Source organism: Protopterus annectens, chromosome 3.part0, assembly GCF_019279795.1.
Source record: "Protopterus annectens isolate FY-2018-M chromosome 3.part0, PAN1.0, whole genome shotgun sequence".
In the NCBI taxonomy this organism is placed as follows: domain Eukaryota; kingdom Metazoa; phylum Chordata; order Ceratodontiformes; family Protopteridae; genus Protopterus; species Protopterus annectens.
In genome coordinates, this window is record NC_056731.1 from 870,392,065 (window position 1) to 870,416,769 (window position 24,705).

Here is a 24,705-nt window from a genome sequence, read left to right on the forward strand (position 1 = left end):
CATGTAGTGCCATACATATCGCTCAACTTCTTTGCTCGAGAATTCAAGACAAAGCCGAAAATAATGGGAGAATAAACGTGCAAAATCAGTTGCAATTTTTAATTATTACTCAAATTCATTTAAAAGGTTATTAAAACACATTTTACATGAGCATAATTTTTCTGAACAAGAGGACAAATGAAACTCAACTGGCTATAATCCACATGATTTACCAAAAAACAAAAAGTGATGATGGACATGGCAAAACTATGAGGCAAAATCAGGGAGGGTTGAGAGGTATGATGTCATAGTATTTATGATTTTGCCCAGTCAGACAGCTTCATCAGTTCACATTGTTGTATTCCTATCTAAGAAGAGTCATTAATGATTGCTGCGTGGCAGGGGATGTAGCACCTTTACGACAAAGACAAACTGCACACGATTATAGAATGATGCCCTTTCTTGCGATGTGGTATGTCTCCTATGCGGTAAGCCTTTTGGAATTACTTTTCAAAACAATGAAAAAAATGTAATTAATTTTCAAAACAATGAAAAAAAACCAAGTTTAAATAAATAGTAACAACAGTCACGTTACATGAATAAACAATACTTAAGTCAAGAGCTTTAGCAACAAGTGGGCAAGTAGAACACAATCGATTGTGATATAAAATGAAATATCACACTGTCTGCCTGTAATAGCAGTGTTATTTATTTATTCATTTGTTGGTTAGTTAGTCTAACTACAGCTAATGGCTTTTTTTCAGGCATGACCCAAGGTGATATTTATACTTTTAGGGGGAATTTGGCCAGGACATTTGGGGAACTTCCCCCTACTCTTTTTGATAGGTGACATGGGTTTTACATCCACCCAAACTTCAACTAACTTAAACAGATGGGACCTTGGTTTAATATCTCATCAGACTAATGACACACTCAGGAGTGCAGCACCCCTTTTATGCTGCATTGTCAGCAATCCATCTGTTTGGTGTGGAAATAGAACCCACAACATTCGGCACCAAAGGCGAGTGTGCTACCTTTTGTGCCAGTGACTGACACCATATTTACATCAATTCCAAAAATAAACAATTGCTGGCTGAGTAAGTACACAGGTGATTGTAAGATTGGTTTCTTGATTACCAACAACATGCACAATGAAACCATTAACAAATATTTAAAAGTTATTGTAACATGGACCAGAGGTACTGGACTTCAATTTACCATAGACAAGTGCAAGCTTATTTATTTTGGCAGACCAAATATTAAAAATAAATATATTTCATATACAATATTTTATGAATGTTAAGTGAAATCAAAGATTTTGGTATTATGATCACATTCAAGTTCTCCTTCAATAAACAAGCTGTCACAATACATACCAGGGCATGTATGCAGATGGGGTTATTACTAAAGTATTTTTTTAACCAGGAACAAGGGTTGATTTGTATAAAACATAAATCAGACCATTTTTAAAATTTAACAACATTTTGTCAATATTTAGTGGATCAATTAAAAATTCTTGAGATAAAGTGAAGAAAATTTAAAAGAATGTTATCCTGACTCAGGATCAGTTACAAAATAGCTGTATACATCTGAATTTCTTTACCCCACAGTATAAGTTTATTATGTTATCATATTATAATATATTGTTTAGTACTAATTTTGGCAAACAGATGTTGTTATGATGAAAAACATCAAGCAGCTTTATTTAAATCTGAAACAATATTACAAATGCTAAAACATATAGACATAACAGACTAAAGTCTCATATTGATTTAGGTAAAATATAGTTTAGAAGTTCTTATATAGGTTCATAGATTAGTCCAGGGTTAGCTGCCCTTGCAGGCCATTTAAGCCTAGCTAATTTCCATTTTGGTGCTTGAACTAACCTACCCCATTTGGTTATAGATTGGCCTTACCCATTCCATGGTTGATAATTATATATTATCTCTAATTTGAATAACTGGGATCATACTTTAGATAACTGAAGGGTACCCATGCATGGGTAAATCATTTAGGAGCAGCATCTGTCCATTAGTAGTACAGGGGGCAGTCCTGGGGTAAATTTTCTGTTTTCCATCCATAGATCTAAGTTGTACTTGAATATAGACAGCTATGAACTTTGTTTTATATGAATGGGTATTCTATTCCAGAGCAGCAGTATCCTCTGTGAGACATAACTTTCCCTCCCAAGTATTTTGCTTATGTTGCAGAAGAGATTCAGATCCCTAGACCAAGTATATCTACATACAAACATATATATATATATATATATATATATATATGTATGTATATATATATATATATATGTATGTATATATATATATATATATATATATATATATATATATATATATATATATATATATGTATGTATATATATATATATATATATATATATATGTAAATATATATATATATATATATATATATATATGTATGGTTTATCATCATAATTTCGAACATGTTTGTTGCGAGTACTCACATACTTGAAAAACATTGTCGAAACTTATGACAGCAACCGAGAAAAAGAATGAACAAAAAATGTCAACAATTCGAAATCTAATTGTCAATGTTTTTCGAACATACCACCACATCTGGTGTCATACAACACGCATTTTGCAGGGGGCAAGCCCCCCACTTATATATATAAACTCTGAGATCACACTACAATGAGGGAAAGGGTACATTTAGTGCGATCTCCACTCAATATGCTGAATTCACAACAGTGAACACACAATACCACTTGCTGTTGTGCATTCGGCATGTTTTTTTTTCACACAAACAAACCTCTGCAAACTTACTTTCGGATATCCGTTGTTGTACACTTCGGCCGCTACATTTTGATGGTGCACCTATCTATCTATATATATATATATATATATATATATATATATATATATATATATATATATATAAACATTCAATATAATCCACAATTGTGTAATAAAATACCAAGCAGTAAGAAATTCAGAGAATTTAGCTTCTTTTAAGAGGAATATTGGCAACTGGGATATGTGAGGTGTCTGATCCATGCTTGAATGAGATTGTGTTTCTTGATGGCCTAAAAGCATGAACACTGTATAAGAACTTATGAACTTATGAACAAGTCTTTACTAGACTCAGATATGTTAGTAAAAAACATGTTATTAAATGCTTTACATACTACTCATCTATGTAGAGCAACATTAACACACACACACACACACACACACACACACACACACACACACACACACACACACACACTATAAAAATGCATAGTCATACCCTTCGGGAAAAACAAGGTTACCCCTAGCTACCAAATAGGTGGCAATCCACTGAGCACTGAAGAAGTTATCAGGGACCTGGGGACCCAGGTTGATAGTAGTCTGTCATTCGACACCCATGTAGCTAAAGTAGTTAGGAAGACCTTCTACATTGCCCACCTTATCATGAAGGGATTCTCATCTAGATCAAGGGAGGTCATAGTCTCCCTATACTCATCACTCATCAGACCAATGATTGAGTACAATGCCCCATTCGGAATGTATCTGACCCGACACTTGCAGCAGCTGGAGAGGCCACAAAAGTTCCTCACCAAAAGGATAAAGGGTCTCAAACATCTGTCTTATGCTGCCCGACTGAAAGAACTCCAGCTCTATTCAGTCGCTTACCTCTTGCTCAGAGGTGACCTTTGCCTAACGTACAAGGCCATGTCAAACCCAGATTTGATGAATATGCTTCACCTCAAAAAATCTAGATCTGTCAGAGCCACAAGGGCGGGAGACTTAAACCTCGACACGGCTATTAATAGGACATGCTGGAGGGATAGATTCATCACCCAAAGACTCCCTATGCTGTGGAATAAAATCCTGGTGTATGTGAGGCAGAGCACCTCGCTGGCCTTGTTCAAGAGAAATCTTGACCAATGGATGGGAGATCGCAGATATACCCCAGGGATTACCTCAGTGTCACTGCTCGACAGAGGCACAGCAAAATAATGGGTATAGTTCCCCATACTAAAGGGGTGGCGTAAGCCACAAAACTATGGGCTAGGCTTGTAAATGCCCTCGGGCAGATAGCCTAGTATGAACCTATGAACCTATGAACACACACACACACACACACACATACACACACACAGTATGTGTGTGAGAGATACAGTGAAATATTTGTGTTTATTATTAAACTGTCAAGAATATTTATATATTTTAGAAACTTCAGGCTCTAAAGTGAAAAACAAGAGTAATTTCCACAATATTGACAATATTTCACTTAATTCTACTGTAGCTTAACTGTTAGACAATCACTTGACTGTTCAACAATGAATTGCCATAAAAATATCTCTTAGGCATCCGTTGCCTAATTGGTGACCCACTCAGTAGCACCTGATGCCTCTCCAATGGCAGTTGTCAAAACTGCAATCAGTTTAAACCCCCTAAAAAGCAAAAACACCAGATAATCTGACAGAAACAAATTTGAGACAGCGCTCTTTTCATAGGTAGTTATTAGGCATGAAGTGCAGGAGACTTTTGATGAGCTAAACTTAAATTCCCAATTACTCCCAAGTATTGTCTGGTCATGTGACCTGCTCAAGGTCACACAGTAGGAAAATGAAGGCTGAGGACATTAAAGAGTGGACTACAGGAAGTAGCTCTCTAACAACTCATATCTGTAATCCCCTGTGCTAGCTGCCAGATATGGTGAAGTAAACCTAATACTGCAAAAGACAAGGGGATATTCAGAAAAATGTGCAGCACCACAATGAAGCACTAAACTCAAAGATGGCCTAATGCTGCTTAGTTATGTTGTAAGACCAGCATAGCGCTCACTTTACAAGAGAAAGCTGCATTGTAACGTAGAGCAGGTGCATTACTGGCAACAGTCATGCTACTGAATAGTAGTGATATGACTGCACAAAGAGCAGTCACATGACCAAGGTGACTATTTTTATTTTATTTATGTATTTTACATTTATTTACTGGGAGAGTCCGACTGGGCATAAAACCCTTTTTCAGCGGAGGCCCGGGGGAGAAAAGCTCTATTGTTAGCAAACTATTTTGTTAGTAGAAAGAAAATTGCATAATAAAATAAAGAAAAAAATAGTAACAGACATTCATAAGAGTAAAAAGACTAGAACAGAATAAATTGGTCATGTGGGAGACAAGACCAATAATCTTGTATAACAATGCTTCTAGAAGGTAGTTCTTATGGTAGTAGCAAGTAGTGACATTGTATACAATAAACTATATAGACTAGAATAAAATAAATTATAACATATAAATTATAATTATATACAATTATAAATTATATATTAGAATAAAATAGACTAGAACCATAAGATGGATTTTCTGAGCTTATACTCATTCACATGCACATCGAAGCACCTCTTAGCAGCAACTTGGCCACTGTCGGCAGGCCACAGAAAGCCAGTACAGCAAATTGCCAACTCGGTTCATTTTGTCAATGGGGAGTAAAGGGGAGAGGCAGTAGAGGGAAAAAGGAGGAATGTCATGCAGAGGAACACACACAAGGGTAACTCTAAGGAAAGAGAGTTTGGGTGGAGGAAGTGCATTTTTTTTGGGAAAGGTGCTCATTTAATATTTTATAACAGGGGTAGATGAGGAAGTTAACAAAGAGCTTGTGTGAGAAGGAAATATAGAGTAGGGAAGGTAGTAAGGACAAACACATACAGATAAAACACATATATAGACAGAGAGGAGCAGTATGGACACAAAAGGTGGGGACAATAGTGGAAGGACAGAAACATGCAGATGGAAGATAACTGGTGATGAGAAGTTTTGACTACAAATAGTCTATAAGGAATGACCTATAAGTGGGGAAGAACCAGATAGGGTTAGAGTGTGGCACAGGAGGGGCCTGTCTGACCATCCCAGAAGAGGACTACTCAAGGTACAGTCACATCTTTCTTGGAAATTATGGGCAGAGACTGCAGTTGGTGGCCTGATATGTGGGACCAGCTGGTTACTTTATACTATTAGCTGCACCAGGAGGTGCTCCAGGGTCCCAGTGTAGGAGTCCAACTGTCAACTCACTTCAGATATGACCAGCTACTGCACCTCATGCTGAGTGATCAAGGAGGACCCCCTCTAGGTTACTGTCAAAAAAGGACCATCTGCCTCCCCTTGAGACATGACTACTGATGCCACCAGTGAACCTTTCAGGCCACCTTCAGCATGGTGACCTATATCCCCCTGATGAGCAGTCGGCTTAGTGACTGCTGTTGAACCATCTCTTGCATATTAGCTGATGCCCATTGCTGCTGCTTAAATTGCACCAGAACTGGATCTGTAGAAGGAAGAAGAAAAAACAGAGATAGAATAAATGAAACACATTAGTACACGTGGGCTACAAACAGATTTGCACTTGCACAGAACAGCCATAGACTTACCACAAAGACAGCCTCTCAGCCTCATGAAACAGGGTTCCATGTTAAACTGTATCTCCTCAGCCACTGTAAGAGAAAATGGTGACAATTCAGCACACTGTGGCTCTGTCAAGAGAAGGCAAACAAGTCAGACAATAGGTAAAAAAAGTCAGAAATGTTATTTTTTACTATGAATGTTTGGTACACTCTCCTTAACCTCTGCTTCCCATTGGCAGAGCAGGTCAGGGTGGCACCTCTACAGGTCTGCCTAGTGATGCCTGCTGTCCAGAGTAGGGGATGCTAGTGGGATCACTCAGTGCCAGGTAAACTGGTACCAGACATGCACTTTATATTATGGATCATCATAACAGCCAAGCGGGTATACCTGATAGTCTCTGTGCATCTGGTATTAAAATACCTTTGTTTCCTTGCTTCACAAGGCAGGAGCGTTGCTGAACCCAGCACCTGAAGAGGTCATGTCCACTAAACTGATCTTCATGAAGAGCAAAATGTTATCCCAATGCATATGGCTACATGTTTTCACATTACATATCACGCATCATTGGGCAGCTATGGTATGCTAGTGACAGTATTTCTAGCACAGAGTTGTGACACTTTAGGAGTTACATGCTGCATGCATGAGGTTATGCCCCATTAACCTGGGGATAGCTATGAATAAGCATGGTTATTCAGAGGCAATTTTGCTATGTTATGTTATATCATAATTGCCACTCTATCAGACCCATTTTAATGCGATAAAAAATGTAGTCACTGTATTGTGGGAGTCTGTATTAAGATGAGCAAGTCAAGAAAGTGGATTTCAATGAAGAAGACTTTGAAATGTGATATAGGCATATTGAAATAAAACAAGATGTCTGGCAATGTATATCCAAACTGCACTGATTATACATGATGACAGGCAGTAACAGGGGCAGACAGAGGACAGTAGATTGGGTGAGGCAACATTGCACAAGGGAATAATAGATGAATGTTCAGCTTAGGGGCACTTATCATGATAGAGAACATTGTTCAAGGGTATGACAAGTAATTGTTCAGCTGGGAGTGGCTCACCCTCATAGAGAACATAGCCTGAGGCCACACTGGGTAAATGTCTTGTGAGGGACAACACTGTGGACTGTGCATAGACTGCAAGGCATTCTACAGGAGAAACAATGGCTCAGTACATAGGTCAAGACATGGGTATGTGTATAAAACGAGGGGAGAGGGACAGGGCATGTACAGCACTACTGGCCATCAGCACAGTGAAGAAAAATGGTGGGATGTGACAACATGCTGCTGTCAGTATGGGACAAGGTTGGAATGATCACTGTGTAATAGCAGACAAGTATGTGGACACTAAATAGAGGGGAGAGGCAGAGCTGACACATGCAGGCAGGCCAAGGACAGTCTTTCACACACACACACACACACACACACACACACACACACACACACACACACACACACACACACACACATACACACACACACACACACACACACACACACACAGTATGTGTGTTAGAGATACAGTGAAATATTTGTGTTTATTATTAAACTGTCAAGAATATTTATATATTTTAGAAACTTCAGGATCTAAAGTGAAAAACAAGAGTAATTTCCACAATATTGACAATATTTCACTTAATTCTACTGTAGCTTAACTGTTAGACAATCACTTGACTGTTCAACAATGAATTGCCATAAAAATATCTCTTAGGTATCCGTTGCCTAATTGGTGACCCACTCAGTAGCACCTGATGCCTCTCCAATGGCAGTTGTCAAAACTGCAATCAGTTTAAACCCCCTAAAAAGCAAAAACACCAGATAATCTGACAGAAACAAATTTGGGACAGCGCTCTTTTCATAGGTAGTTATTAGGCATGAAGTGCAGGAGACTTTTGATGAGCTAAGCTTAAATTCCCAATTACTCCCAAGTATTGTCTGGTCATGTGACCTGCTCAAGGTCACACAGTAGGAAAATGAAGGCTGAAGACATTAAAGAGTGGACTAGAGGAAGTAGCTCTCTAACAACTCATATCTGTAATCCCCTGTGCTAGCTGCCAGATATGGTGAAGTAAACCTAATACTGCAAAAGACAAGGGGATATTCAGAAAAATGTGCAGCACCACAATGAAGCACTAAACTCAAAGATGGCCTAATGCTGCTTAGTTATGTTGTAAGACCAGCATAGCGCTCACTTTACAAGAGAAAGCTGCATTGTAACGTAGAGCAGGTGCATTGCTGGCAACAGCCATGCTACTGAATAGTAGTGATATGACTGCACAAAGAGCAGTCACATGACCAAGGTGACTATTTTTATTTTATTTATTTATTTTACATTTATTTACTGGGAGAGTCCGACTGGGCATAAAACCCTTTTTCAGCGGAGGCCCGGGGGAGAAAAGCTCTATTGTTAGCAAACTATTTTGTTAGTAGAAAGAAAATTGCATAATAAAATAAAGAAAAAAATAGTAACAGACATTCATAAGAGTAAAAAGACTAGAACAGAATAAATTGGTCATGTGGGAGACAAGACCAATAATCTTGTATAACAATGCTTCTAGAAGGTAGTTCTTATGGTAGTAGCAAGTAGTGACATTGTATACAATAAACTATATAGACTAGAATAAAATAAATTATAACATATAAATTATAATTATATACAATTATAAATTATATATTAGAATAAAATAGACTAGAACCATAAGATGGATTTTCTGAGCTTATACTCATTCACATGCACATCGAAGCACCTCTTAGCAGCAACTTGGCCACTGTCGGCAGGCCACAGAAAGCCAGTACAGCAAATTGCCAACTCGGTTCATTTTGTCAATGGGGAGTAAAGGGGAGAGGCAGTAGAGGGAAAAAGGAGGAATGTCATGCAGAGGAACACACACAAGGGTAACTCTAAGGAAAGAGAGTTTGGGTGGAGGAAGTGCATTTTTTTTGGGAAAGGTGCTCATTTAATATTTTATAACAGGGGTAGATGAGGAAGTTAACAAAGAGCTTGTGTGAGAAGGAAATATAGAGTAGGGAAGGTAGTAAGGACAAACACATACAGATAAAACACATATATAGACAGAGAGGAGCAGTATGGACACAAAAGGTGGGGACAATAGTGGAAGGACAGAAACATGCAGATGGAAGATAACTGGTGATGAGAAGTTTTGACTACAAATAGTCTATAAGGAATGACCTATAAGTGGGGAAGAACCAGATAGGGTTAGAGTGTGGCACAGGAGGGGCCTGTCTGACCATCCCAGAAGAGGACTACTCAAGGTACAGTCACATCTTTCTTGGAAATTATGGGCAGAGACTGCAGTTGATGGCCTGATATGTGGGACCAGCTGGTTACTTTATACTATTAGCTGCACCAGGAGGTGCTCCAGGGTCCCAGTGTAGGAGTCCAACTGTCAACTCACTTCAGATATGACCAGCTACTGCACCTCATGCTGAGTGATCAAGGAGGACCCCCTCTAGGTTACTGTCAAAAAAGGACCATCTGCCTCCCCTTGAGACATGACTACTGATGCCACCAGTGAACCTTTCAGGCCACCTTCAGCATGGTGACCTATATCCCCCTGATGAGCAGTCGACTTAGTGACTGCTGTTGAACCATCTCTTGCATATTAGCTGATGCCCATTGCTGCTGCTTAAATTGCACCAGAACTGGATCTGTAGAAGGAAGAAGAAAAAACAGAGATAGAATAAATGAAACACATTAGTACACGTGGGCTACAAACAGATTTGCACTTGCACAGAACAGCCATAGACTTACCACAAAGACAGCCTCTCAGCCTCATGAAACAGGGTTCCATGTTAAACTGTATCTCCACAGCCACTGTAAGAGAAAGTGGTAACAATTCAGCACACTGTGGCTCTGTCAAGAGAAGGCAAACAAGTCAGACAATAGGTAAAAAAAGTCAGAAATGTTATTTTTTACTATAAATGTTTGGTACACTCTCCTTAACCTCTGCTTCCCATTGGCAGAGCAGGTCCAGGTGGCACCTCTACAGGTCTGCCTAGTGATGGCTGCTGTCCAGAGTAGGGGATGCTAGTGGGATCACTCAGTGCCAGGTAAACTGGTACCAGGCATGCACTTTATATTATGGATCATCATAACAACCAAGCGGGTATACCTGATAGTCTCTGTGCATCTGGTATTAAAATACCTTTGTTTCCTTGCTTCACAAGGCAGGAGCGTTGCTGAACCCAGCACCTGAAGAGGTCATGTCCACTAAACTGATCTTCATGAAGAGCAAAATGTTATCCCAATGCATATGGCTACATGTTTTCACATTACATATCACGCATCATTGGGCAGCTATGGTATGCTAGTGACAGTATTTCTAGCACAGAGTTGTGACACTTTAGGAGTTACATGCTGCATGCATGAGGTTATGCCCCATTAACCTGGGGATAGCTATGAATAAACATGGTGATTCAGAGGCAATTTTGCTATGTTATATCATAATTGCCACTCTATCAGACCCATTTTAATGCGATAAAAATGTAGTCACTGTATTGTGGGAGTCTGTATTAAGATTAGCAAGTCAAGAAAGTCGATTTCAATGAAGAAGACTGAAATGTGATATAGGCATATTGAAATAAAACAAGATGTCTGGCAATGTATATCCAAACTGCACTGATTATACATGATGACAGGCAGTAACAGGGGCAGACAGAGGACAGTAGATTGGGTGAGGCAACATTGCACAAGGGAATAATAGATGAATGTTCAGCTTAGGGGCACTTATCATGATAGAGAACATTGTTCAAGGGTATGACAAGTAATTGTTCAGCTGGGAGTGGCTCACCCTCATAGAGAACATAGCCTGAGGCCACACTGGGTAAATGTCTTGTGAGGGACAACACTGTGGACTGTGCATAGACTGCAAGGCATTCTACAGGAGAAACAATGGCTCAGTACATAGGTCAAGACATGGGTATGTGTATAAAACGAGGGGAGAGGGACAGGGCATGTACAGCACTACTGGCCATCAGCACAGTGAAGAAAAATGGTGGGATGTGACAACATGCTGCTGTCAGTATGGGACAAGGTTGGAATGATCACTGTGTAATAGCAGACAAGTATGTGGACACTAAATAGAGGGGAGAGGCAGAGCTGACACATGCAGGCAGGCCAAGGACAGTCTTTCACACACACACACACACACACACACACACACACACACACACACACACACACACACACACACACACACACACACACACACACACACACACACACACAGACTGATGTGTGTAACCCACAGGTGTACATGTCTTGTCATGAGCTCACGAGAGTGGCAACGGTTAGAAAAGTTCACAACTCAAGTTATGAAGGTGTTACTGCAGACCCTATACATACATGACAGGCACATCCTGGATAAAGATCAAACTGGCAAGACTTTCTGGAATCTGGTGTGAAAGGCAGTGATGTGATACATCAGTGCGGTGGGCTGCCACAACAGGACAGTAATGCAGGGTCAATTGCAGAGTCAGTGATATGATACTCCAAGTCAAGACCAAAGCACAAGACACCGTCAGTGACAGGTCCACTTCAGGAGAGGGAGCATCTGCACAGAAGTGGCCAAGACAGGTAGAAGAGTTCCTGGTAGCCTTGTCTAGGGCAGGTTAGTGGGGCTTTATATCTGACAGAAGCTTGGATGTGAGAGCTGTGCTAGGGAAAACTGTATGAGCATCTGAAGGAGTTTCATCAAGGCTAGTAATAGCAAGCACATTTCAAGATGTACATTGACTGACATGTGAGAAGTAGCTATTCAGCAGCACCCACATGCATATCTGTTCAAAAGGTACATTGCACTTCAAGCCAAGGAGTGTGCTATATGCTATTTACATAACTGGTAAGGACCAGTATGTTTGCCATGGGTTGGGGGAAGTAAGACATATGTTTCCATACTACCAGAGCTACGGTCATAACAAAATGAATCATTTTATCTTTATGCTTTCAAAGGTTCCACTGGTGAAATGTCCAACATAATAGAGTGGCACATGCCTAATTTCAGCAGGTCACCTGTGGCTGACATTGATTCAATGAGCATATGGAACAGTTAGATGGTGCAATGGCATTTACAATGATAACATTGAAGGGCACGCACTCATCTCCCATATATTAGATGATGGTGAAGGGTCAGCCCTAACTTCTGGGTATCACCTGTGTTCAACATTGAACATCCTGTCAATGTGAGCCCTACTAGGTTGCACAAGATTTATCACCATGGATAGAATCCATCACCTGTACAGCCTCCAGTGTGAGTGCAGCTGTAAAAAGACTGAGGTGTGTTGGTGGGCATCGCTGTTATGACTCCAAGTCCTTCCATGGATGTTGAGCATTCTGCTTGGGCATCATTGTTATGACTCCAAGTCCTAACCAGATGGTGAGCATACTGCATGGCCTATGTGAGGATATGCAACAACTGCATGGACAGTGGGACAACATGCAACACATGTAGAGTGACATGGCATAAATGAGCTCAGAGCAAACACACATGCTCAAGTCATTGGTAGCCAACATGGTATCCATTGAAGCATTCATGAGTCATATGGTAAATATCCTCCATTATGTCTTTGCAGATCATACTAGTCATGACCATGCAAGAGTCTGGATATGAGGTGGACAGCTGTAACTTGGGCTGTCCAGATGGCATATGCTGTTTCAGACACTGCATTGCTGTCAATCCTGGCCATGGCAGTCACCACAACTGGCCATGGCCAATTTCACGGTGGAGACCAATGACTCATAATTTTCCACTCCTGGAATACTTTACCAGATTAGCCACTGAGGTTCCTGCAGTTTTCACTCTATCCTTTTTCCCATCAGTTGTCAGAGTACCACACATAACTGTGGCCATCTTCCAATTCTTGGATGCCATCCCTGTATTAGCTACTAGCATGGGGAGCCAAAATTGGGATTCCCATACAGGCTCCTGAAATTATATGCCATCCTTCACACAGATTGCATGCAGCCCTGAAACTACAGTGCCATATGGTACACCTTAGCAAAGTCTATGACATAAAAGCTCTACCCTAAAACATTGGTGGATTTAGTCCTTGATTCCTCCTAACTTGCTGCCCACCTGAATGACTACTGAATGCACCTCCCATGATTATTACCCATATGATAACATTGCTGTCACCTGACTCTGTGCCCCACCCTTCCTGTGCAAATGATTGTGCTCTGCCCACCCACCTGGCTATGTGCAGAAAGTAATATCAAATACATAGTATGACCAGCCAATGAGCTATAATGCATAGCTTGGGTGTGTTGATACATGTATCAGTTTTATTCTTTGTTGCCTTTATCGTGGCCCACAGATGTGAACCAGATGTTGCCTGTTTGCCAGTGCCACAATGTGTTACTCTTGCCTTTGCTTGCATGGGGTACTGCTCTGTATCTCACTCCTCATTTGCTGTTGCAACAGGTCTCTCTGGTTGTACTGTGATGTTCATGCTCCCATATTGTAGCTGCTTCTGTGCTACAATATGTGTGACTGCATCAATAGACACACCACAAATTATTGACTGCAGGTTTCTGATGCATACTACAGTGCACCACCAGATGTGTATCAAAAGTTTCACATCAGGACTCCAGGCACATTTTTCCTCAATGTTTTGGGTCTGCAAATGTGCAGTGTTGTATGCCATCTCTACCAAGGCCTGGGTTTTTCAGATGAGGGCATCATTCATGGTCTGAGATATATCCAGCATCACCTCTTGCACACTACAGTGGAGATCATTTTAACTAGCCTACATAAATGGGAACCACATATTCTGGCCTAAGTACCTAGACATATGTCCACCTACCAACTAACTGACCCTTTAAGAAATGATCCCACTTGAAATGCAGGTATAAGTCCCATGAGAACTATGTGTGGGAAATGTGGAAACTACATGGGGGGAAAACTTAAGAATGCTGTTAAAAACAGGCAAGTTCTTCTGTATTTTGACAAAAAGAAGAGAAAATGTGAAGAAAAAAAAAGATTGAAAGGGAAGTTTACATATTTTGAGTAGAGTATTTATAGCAGTATAAGTAGTCCAATAGAAAGTGTCATCAGGCAAAATTGGGATGTTTTGTGTAGTAATACACAATAGCTGAAATTGTATATGAGCACCCACAATTTGTATTTAGACAGGGAAGAAACTTAAAAGAATAATTTAATAATACAAACACAAACCAAGTCACCGCTAGTATAAAAGGGTTGCTGGATAAAAATATAGTATAGTAGAACAGCTCTATAAAAAAGCAGTAGTTTATTGAGTGAGCGCTTTCTTAGTGTAGACACACTACTTCATCAGACCTAAAATACAACTAGCAATCCATCAATAAATAGCAGCATTCAAAATACAGCAGCACCAATCATATTGCCCTATTCATTAAGCAACAAGCCTAAAAGAACCAGTGTGAATGAAAAACAGAAAATATATACATATATATCACTGCTTTATAACTAAAGTTCATATCTATAATATGTACATATAAAAAGCCATTGCTCATAATAAAATATAAAAAATCTGAAAAGGCACATTGCACAATGTGAAAAAACATATAAAAAGCAATACCTCATTTAAACAGTGGTCTGCACTTTAAAAAGGGTTTTAGAGGTACCCTATCATTTAACGCCCTTCCTCTCTCTGCTGTTAACCTAATAATCCACAGACTTTCAGAGATTTCATTGGAATTCACAATATTACCCCTCTCTCATTCTTGTTAACCCTATCAACAACAAGGAACCTAAATGTATGTGATGCATCAGTTTTACACACATGCTTAGCTAGAGCAGTAGCCTGGTCACCATTCCTAATTTTATGGAGATATTCCCTAATTTTAAACCTAAGCTTCTTGTTAGTCTTCCCAATGTAGAAGGATGAGCAGGAATTGCAAATAGGTAAATAAACTGCATCATGGCTATTGCAATCTGCTCTAACATTAAAAGAAAATTCAGAACCCAAATCAGGATGCAAAAACGTATTTCTGGGATCAATAAACCTACAATGATTACAGCTGTAACAAGGAAAAGTACCTTTCTTGCCATTTATGAGATTCATTCTGTTACCACTGCTCTGATAACACAGAAATCTCTTCAACAACTTCTTATTTTTGAAAAGAAAACTGGGTTTATCCCCCACAATATCCCGTATCTCTTCATTCTGCATCAAAATGCGTCAATGCTTTCTAATAACATCAGTGACTAGATGTACATCACTCGGAAATTTTGTCGGTACCCATACATAGTTCTTGGTCAGCTTATTCTTACTGAGGGAAGAGGTGGGTAAACCTTACTTTTCTAGTCAAAGAGTTTCACATGTGATGAAAAGTATTAATAAGAATAATATTAATTAATAATAAACAATGAAGGCACTATGGGTCTCATAGGTGGACATATGATATGTTTATGTGCCTCTAGTAAAGGTTGGGCAACAGAAGCCATGTCAATATATGTAGAGAATAATCTTCATCCAGTGCTTGAAAAGTGTGAAACAGTACTGAAAGACACAAAATCTTTTCTCCAAACATTGTATAGAAAGACAATTTCGATAAATAAAGAGTATCTGCTTGTAACCTTAGATATTACATCACTTTTTACAGCGATTCCAAATCAGTGGGGAATAGAGAACATTAGGAGCTTGCTATGTTCTAAATGTGTTTTCTCTAATGATAAAGTGAATCTGTTATGCAGTCTGCTTGAAGTAATTTTGGACAACAATGTTTTTGTCTTTAAAGATGATTTTTACCTACAAAAGGTTGGTGTAGCTATGGGCACAGCTTCTGCAAACAGCTACGCCAACCTAACTTTAGTCCAATGGGAAGAAACATTTCTACTACAGGGAAATGAATTTAACAAATATATTTTGTGGTATGCACGTTTTGTGGATGATATGTTTTTTCTATGGGAAAATTCAATAGAGATGCTGGGTAGATTCTTAGAGTACCTACATACAACACCATTATTAAAATGTACCTGTAAGTACTCAAATAAACAGATAGCATTCATTGATGTTCTAGTGAAAAAATCAGAAATGGGGCCTGTATAGAAAACCAAGTAGAAAGAATTCCATATTACAGAAAAACAGCATGCATCCAAGACATGTTAGCAAAAACGTTATGAAAGGGCAGTTCCTGAGAGCCCCAAGATTACATAGTAAAAATGATGAGTTGGAGAGATCCATGGAAGTGTTAAAAGGAGAACTATTTGATAGAGGATATAACCAGACAGAAATAGACACCACCATAGAAGGAGTATATCAAGAACATCAAGGGAAGGGTAGATCTTACATCTCACAACAAACTACAAGAGATAACCCTGAAACTGACTCCAGGGATGGGAAACTCAGGTTCCCCATTACATATGCAAGTGACGTCAGTCAATTTTGTGATATATTTAGGAAGAAATGGAACATATTGTTAGCCGCTAAAGAACTTGAAGGCATCATATACTCTGGACCTCACTTCTTATTTACAAACAAAAAAATCACTTAAAAGGCAGTTATGTTATAAAACCCAAACACATAAGTCCCTGAATGCATCAGATAGGATAGGGACATATATGTGCAGGGACTGCAGAGCTTGTAAGTTTATTTTCTCATGTAGCACTTTTGTACATCCACATCAAAAGTTTAGAATTTAATTTAATTTCTATTCAGACTGCAGGACTAGAAATATAATCTATCTTAGTTTTTGCCAATATTGTAAAGTTTTTTTATGTGGGCAAGACTAACAGAATGCTCAAAGAACACATTTTAGAACATATGAGGGACATAGTAAACAAAAAGGAGAGTAGTGCCCTAGCTAAACATGTAGAAGCTGAAGGGATGCACTATGTTTTTTAAATTTTTAATTTTAGAAATTCTGGAAGAAAATATCAGAGGGGTGACATTAAAAACAGAACAGAAGAGACTGAGCAAAAATGGATTCTGCAACTAAATGCAGACAAACCCCCAGGCATTAATGAAACTGTTTCTTTGAAACCATTTTTAAAGGCAAGAGCTTTAAAGCACTAATTCCCTTCTACATGGTTCTATAGGCATTCACATTTGAACTTGCATACTGTTTTTAACAGTTTAATGTCTATTTATGTTTTTTTCTACTATTTTTAAATTAATTGAATTTGATATAAATATTTAATTGTTTGTCTTAACTGATTGGTCACTTTGAAAGTATATATATCAAGGAAGGCATGGGATGTTTTATTATGTCTGATGATGCGACCTGGAAGGTCGTGAAAGCACTCACTTTGTCCTTTGAATAAAGAATTTTCCTTCTACTGTGGCAGTTTGACTTTTTATACATACTATTATTGCTTAATGAATAGGGCAATATGATTGATGCTGCTGTATTTTGAATGCTGCTATTTATTGATGGATTGCTAGTTGTATTTTAGGTCTGATGAAGTAGTGTGTCTACACTATGAAAGCGCTCACTCAATAAACTACTGCTTTTTTATATAGCTGTTCTGCTGTTGGTTGATGGGCGGCCACGATAGTGCAGCAGTTAGCATTGCTGCCTCACAGCAAGAGGTTCTCCAGTTCGATCCTTGGCTGGGGTGCCTTCTGTGCAAAGTCTGTATATCCTCCCTGTGGTCACATGGGTTTCCTCCGGGTGCTCCAGTTTCCTCCCACATCCCAAAGACATGCTGTAGGTGGATTGGATACTCTAAATTGGCCCTAGGCATGAGTGCATGCATGTGTGTGCCTTCCGTGGAAGGTTGGGAGCTGGGCTGGCAACTTGACACTGTAAAACTCTACTGCCAATCATGAGCGGACAGGTGATCAGCTGTGGCAACCCCTAACCGGGAAAAAGCCAGAAGAAGAAGTTCTGCTGTCGGTTGGTCTGTTGGATGCTTTTGAAGAGTTTATCTATGATAATTTAATAATACTTGTCATAAAAATACACTAATAAGCGAATAAATAAGGATTCATATTCATGTAAAAGCTGTAGTACTTGTAATTGTATTAAACTAATAACTGTATTTATAAATATAGAAACACAGGTCAAGTATTATTTTAAGGCAGATTGCAGGAGTTGGTTTTTGATTTATGCTGCAGGTCTAAGACATACCACCAGTGAACCTTTCAGGTCACTTTCAGCATGGTAACCTTCACCCCCCCCCGATGAGCATCAGCTTGGTGACTGCTGTCGAACCATCTCTTGCATATTCGCTGGTGCAGACACAGGTGTGAATGTAAAAAGATTTTATACAAATGCAGATTTTTCAGTTTCTTTCTTCTAGTCCTTCCAAACCTAGTGTTGTGGTTCCTATAGTTCTCGTTAGATACTCCACCAACTGAGGGTCAGCCATATTTATCTTTTAGAACAAAGCTTCTGGAAATCATAAAACATTAGCTGAGACTGTCAGTCATGACACATACACTGATACATATAAGTGTTCTGCTACATTTCTCAGAAAGTAGCAATGTATTGTCATAAGTCATTAATGTATTGTGTCTACAAAGCTGTTACAAGATGAAATAATTTCCATCCTCTTTGACCCACCATAAGCAGGAAGCAATGCATTTATATACATATACATTAAAGCCACCATACTATGATCTAATCTAACCTGCTTACAAATGAAAAAGTGTGTATCACAATGGAGAATCCAAAAGGTTCTTATCATATGCTTTTTTTGCTGACAGGCAGGTGAAATTATGATGTGTCAGTTTCTTCTTGCTTTCTGTTGTCCCATGAACTTTCATACCTATTGTATTCAGTATGTTCTTATAGATCAATCCATGGTCATGTCTCTGGTGCATCTGTAACAGGTACTGTACATTCAATTACATAGTAAAAGATGTGTAATATGGCATAATTATCCTGTGTTAGCCTGACTTCTAATTGCAGTTAAAAAATACTTATAAAAATCTGTTTAAGATGAGCAAATGCATATAACATCATGGTATAATAGTTTAACCTGTTTACTCATGTCAAAACAATCACCCCCTCTGATGCTTCTTAATAAAATTTTCCATAAAGTATAATAACACATTTGGGAATAAAATGCATTTAAGAGTGCTATTCTGTCCTTAGGAATTTCAGTTTGATACTTTGTACTCGGTATGGAGAGATTTGGTCATACCATGTTTGAAGAGATAAAAATGTTGATTTTGTTTTGTGAAATATATAGCATTTTTACGTCTGACATAATGTCAACTCGATAAAAATATATTCTAGACGTGTTCTAAATTCCTCAAATTGAGCAGAAGTCATACTCCTACTCCAACTGGAAATCAAGTTATAATGTGACATGCCAACTTGAGCCATTGAAACATCTGGGATAAAACCTACATTGGATACCTTGTATAAAAGGCCATAAGTCAGTTCACTTTTGAATCTTATTAGTAACAATTTCAGGAAATGCGAATGAGACACTCAAGTGCAAAATGCATCTAACACTGTCATTCTACCTTCCTGCATTTTTTATTTTCTAGTTGGAATTCATAAATCCTGATAAGATGATCATTTTGGCTTTAAATTTAAGACTCTGACCAAAATAATTTAAGATTGCTTCTCAAGCTACTATTTTATGCTATTACAGATGTTAGCTGCAATTACAAATTTTGTGCAAGGTCTATTATTTAAATCAAAAGTAAATTAGATTTTGTGATGATTGCCTCTAAATGGAAAACCCTGTTGCCATCTTTGAACATGAAACATTATTGGAATTCTGGGCAGAAGGGGTACAGAAAAAATGTATGTATCAAAGCTCTGGTCCCTAGCATTGTTTAATAATTGATATAGTTTGCATTATGTTCATCTGGAGCATACTGCTCACATGTATTTTTTTTAATTTATATTGTAACAAGCCTATCAGGAGTCACCGACCCCTGGTTATAGTAAGCTTTATGCTAAGGTTTTTGTTTTTATTGGGAGGGCCTTTAACCCTTAGCTAAGTTCTGTAACAAAAGTGGTGGGCCTACTGAGAGGGCATAGCAGAGTATATTGTAATAGATAACAAAACTGTATGTGTTTTATCACTTAGTGAAAAGGATTAGACAATACCATAAAATAATCAAATTACACTATAAAGTCTGTAGAAGCCATTTGCTGCCTGCAGGATGTTTTTATGACTGAATATGATCTCACATTTTGAGTTTTTTAGAAAGAAAAAAATGTTATGGATTCTGCCTACAGTTTTGGGAACATATACTAATCATGAACAACAATATTAAGATAATGCAATCCCATCATGACCAAGATAGCAATATTACAAATGTTTGATTAAACTGGGAGGACAACATTTATACTACATCATTTTATGCCTTTACTAGTTATGGAGAATTTTATAACTAGACGGAGACAGGATTCCATACAACTTTGCATATTTTATAATTACAGAGCAGTGTAAAAATGCCTTTGGATGTTAATTTAGATATGGTAACAGTCGAAAGATATATTATAAACAATGTTCTAAAAAATGAAACCGGTTTATTTTAGCGTATCATATTAAAACTATTTGGAGACTTAAAATCCAAAACAAAAAAGGAATACACATGTTGATCATAAGGAACAATATTTTCAAGGACTGACCTGCTTTTGTCTTCCAAACAGACTAATGAATAAAATATAGAAGGAAGACGCTGGTCTAAGATATTGATCTGACCATTCAAAAGTAATTTTTTATTAAGTCTCAATGTCGGGGACAGGGGTGATGATCCTTATATCTGCATCACTGTCCATAATAAATTTAGAGCACAACAATAAAGCGAAACAAAATATAAGTAAAAACTAGTGTAACTCAATACAAATAAATAAGCTTGGTCGTAAGAGTTTCTAGTAAAATAAGCACCATTGCTTTGGAATATAGCCTGCACCAGCCACACACAGTCAAGTAAAGTTCACACTAACAGCTGCAGAACAAGGCTCCCAATCCCTACTCCCCCTCATTTTGAGCTCTGTTCCTTACAAGTGCTAGTTACTCCACAACAACTGCAAGCTGACTAAACGTTTGCACTTATAAACAATTTGCAGGTAAATGTGGTAATACTATATGGTGCTAGAGCTTTTTTCTGTTCCCATAGTAGATACTGGTACTAGCTAGACCTAATCTGACACAATGAAGTTAAGATTTATTCTGCCTCTCTTAGAATTAGACACTTGAAAAAGAATAGCTTATGGTAGTTTACAGCCGAGTAGACTACCTCATTCAACAGCTGATACCAGCAGCTAATCACCACAGAGTAGTTCCTTCATTGATTAATAACTAAACAAACAAACACATACTTTGAAATTATATACATAACAATTTTGACTATAAAACATTATCTAATTCAGTTTGAGAAATTATATTTGCAAACAATGTGGAGTTTTCCACAGAAAAATATAAACTACTCCAACAGATAGGTGGTATATAGGGCAGCATTGACTATCCAAACTGTCCTTTGAAGCAAGCCATTAAGTACAAGATTTTGTTCAAAATCCATTTTTATTCATTAAGAATAAATGCGGGAATTCTGGGTATGATCCTACATTGTGGCAGAGGTTTGGTCAAATAAGAACATGGATCCACTATTGATGCAGCCGTACATTTTTCATTATTTTGTGGCAGGCAAACCAAAATATTATAAACAACTTATTAGGGTTACAAATTTGATGATGATAATGCATTATTGCTGGCTTATATGCATTCAGCTGCAGATCAAAACAGAATTTTTACCATGACTTGTAATACCATAAATAGACTAATACTAAATCAGTAAAAACAAAGAGGCAAATTCATTTAAATAATTGTGAGATAATTGTATTCATGTTATGCAAAATATGAAATTTTGATTTTTTTCTGTTTTTATTTTTCAACAAACTTGATTTGTAACAGCCTACAGAAATGTCCTGTGGTGGGTTGATAAGGGGTAACAGGTTTAGAGAGGTGTTTACAAAGTATTTGATGTGTACCATGTAAAAAAAGTTGCAGGTCTAAGATGCATTCAATCATACTTGAGTGCCTGAAAACAGCTGTCAATGAGAAAAATTTGTGAACATTCAAGCTAAGCCAGGATTTTGAGGTAGATAATGCATCAGGCTTCTTAATAGTTATCCCTGCAATCAGTAGTTTTAGCATATTATTAACTATTATGTAAGACTATGTTTTTGTAAGTCTCTGGACTAATGTGGTCAAGGTATGGGTAGGTACAGAGTAGTAGAATGGGCAGTTATTGTATAAGGGGTAAAATTGGGGAATGGACCGTTAGCTTGTCACAGCTGAGGTCAGAGCTGGTTTCAGTATTGCCATCCCTGGTGACTGTCAAAACAGCAGTGTACCAAAGCAAAACATATGTAAATTACTCCATGATGCTCTCCTAGACAGCTTATATGAAATGACAAAAGCAACAAGCCATTTGTGCTATCTGTGAGAAAACACAGGTCCAGTCTGAACAAAGCTATGATGTTTTTGACTACAAAAAATGTACCTGTACTTTGGACTAGTCCCTTTATTACAGTATCAGCCAGCTAAGTGGAAGTGAGAAATAAGATGGAGAACAGAAAGTAAGAAAAAGAGCCCACATCATGGAAGAATAAATTAGGTTAAGGAAATATAGCGTAAGACAAAAATTTCTATTGGATGAATAAATACAAATGAGTGCATACAATAAATAGTGTCAGAAACTGGAAACTTGTGTAGGAATGATGGACATGCTGTGAGTCATAGAAATGAAAACTGAACCCAGAGACTTGCTTAAGCTAAGAAATCATTTTTAACCTCTGAAATGAAGATGAAGTTGTCATCTGAAAGACTTATGCTAGTATTGAAATGCAGCAGTTCAGGAGATGTTTAAAGGAGCTAAGGAATATAGCAGTGGGGAGATACTGGAACATTGTAAAGAAGTGAAGAGCTGATTATTGGAAATGCAGAAAAGCAGCTGATTTTAAATCTAACAGCAAGAACAAATATTTATGGCTATAGCTTATTTGATCACTGGAACTATTGTGGAGTCCAATTTGTTGAACCAACACAAGTGATATTCACAAAAAAACAAAAAACATTATTTCTGCAGGAAACAGGCCCCTTGCACCACATCCGTTGCTTGTCTCTCTACACATTTTACCTCTGAGATCACATAATAATGAAGTAAAACAGAAATGTGAAGATCCTCACTGTTATAGTCTTTGTCAAATACCAGCAAATATTGTCAAATACCAGCAAATAATCCGTGTTCCTGCATGTTGCCCGAAACGAGGGGTGAGCCATGCATATGAATGTATAAGTATAATACTATTAACCAAATGCACAAAAGATTGTATTACCTTTAATCAAAAAATAACATCAGACATACCTTTAGCTGAAAGCCTGCAACATTAAAAAAACAGCTGGATGTCGTGAGCAGCAGTGTGGCTCAGGCAGGGAGAAACCCACTCTCAGATGTGTGTCTGTCCCAACATCTGCAGCTGGATGTAGTGATCACCACTGTGAATCAGGCAAGTATGGACCTCACTCCAGATTTCTGTATGTTCGTGCAGTAAACAACACATAAGGAACTGGTAGGGAAAAGAGATGTTTGATGATGCTGCAGATGAGACAGAATTGCTTTTTGAATTCTTTACCCTTTTATCAACACAGCGGTAACAAGAGAGTGCCAGCATGTGCAAGGGACAAATGGCCAAGTGACTAAGGCAGAGGTAGAAAAGGGCTTCAGGAATTTGTGAGGAGATAAGGTGCAAGGTCCAGATAAGATGTCAGCCAATGTTTTAAAAGAGTTGCCTGTGGTGCTCAGTAAACCCAATGGCTGAACATTTTCTGTATGTAGTAACCAATGTGGTAACAGAAGACTGAAGATTGACTGTAGTGGTACCCACGTATAATGATGTTTCTAGGTAGGGGCCAGGTAACTACATTCCTCTTAGTTTTACTTTCATTCTGGAGAAGTAAAGTTAAAGTGTGTTGAATGTCAGTTGACAAAGTTTCTCAGTGCTAATACTGTGGCTATAGCAGGCCTCATGACTTGATGTATTACGCATCTCACCAGTACAACTCGATTCAGCTTTCATTACTGAAGTGGACAGGGAATCTAGTGATTACAGTATAGTTAGAATTAACATTCTGCACCATAGCTGATTAGTCAGAGGATTTAAGGGAACGTGGTCCCAAGTGATCAAATGAACTGGAAACTGGCTTCTTGATCAGAAGGAGAGGGTGACTGCCAGATGAAACTTTTAGTAGAAAAAGTAATTAAGCAGTACAGTACCATAAGTACTGGGATCAATTCCATTTACTATATTTCTGTCGCATATCACATTCTGGACCCTAATATAAGCTCAAATGCTAGTGACACACAGGTCACTGTAGTGGTCTTGAATGGCACTGTGGATCAATAGATGGCATTTGCATTTTTAAGAAAAGAAG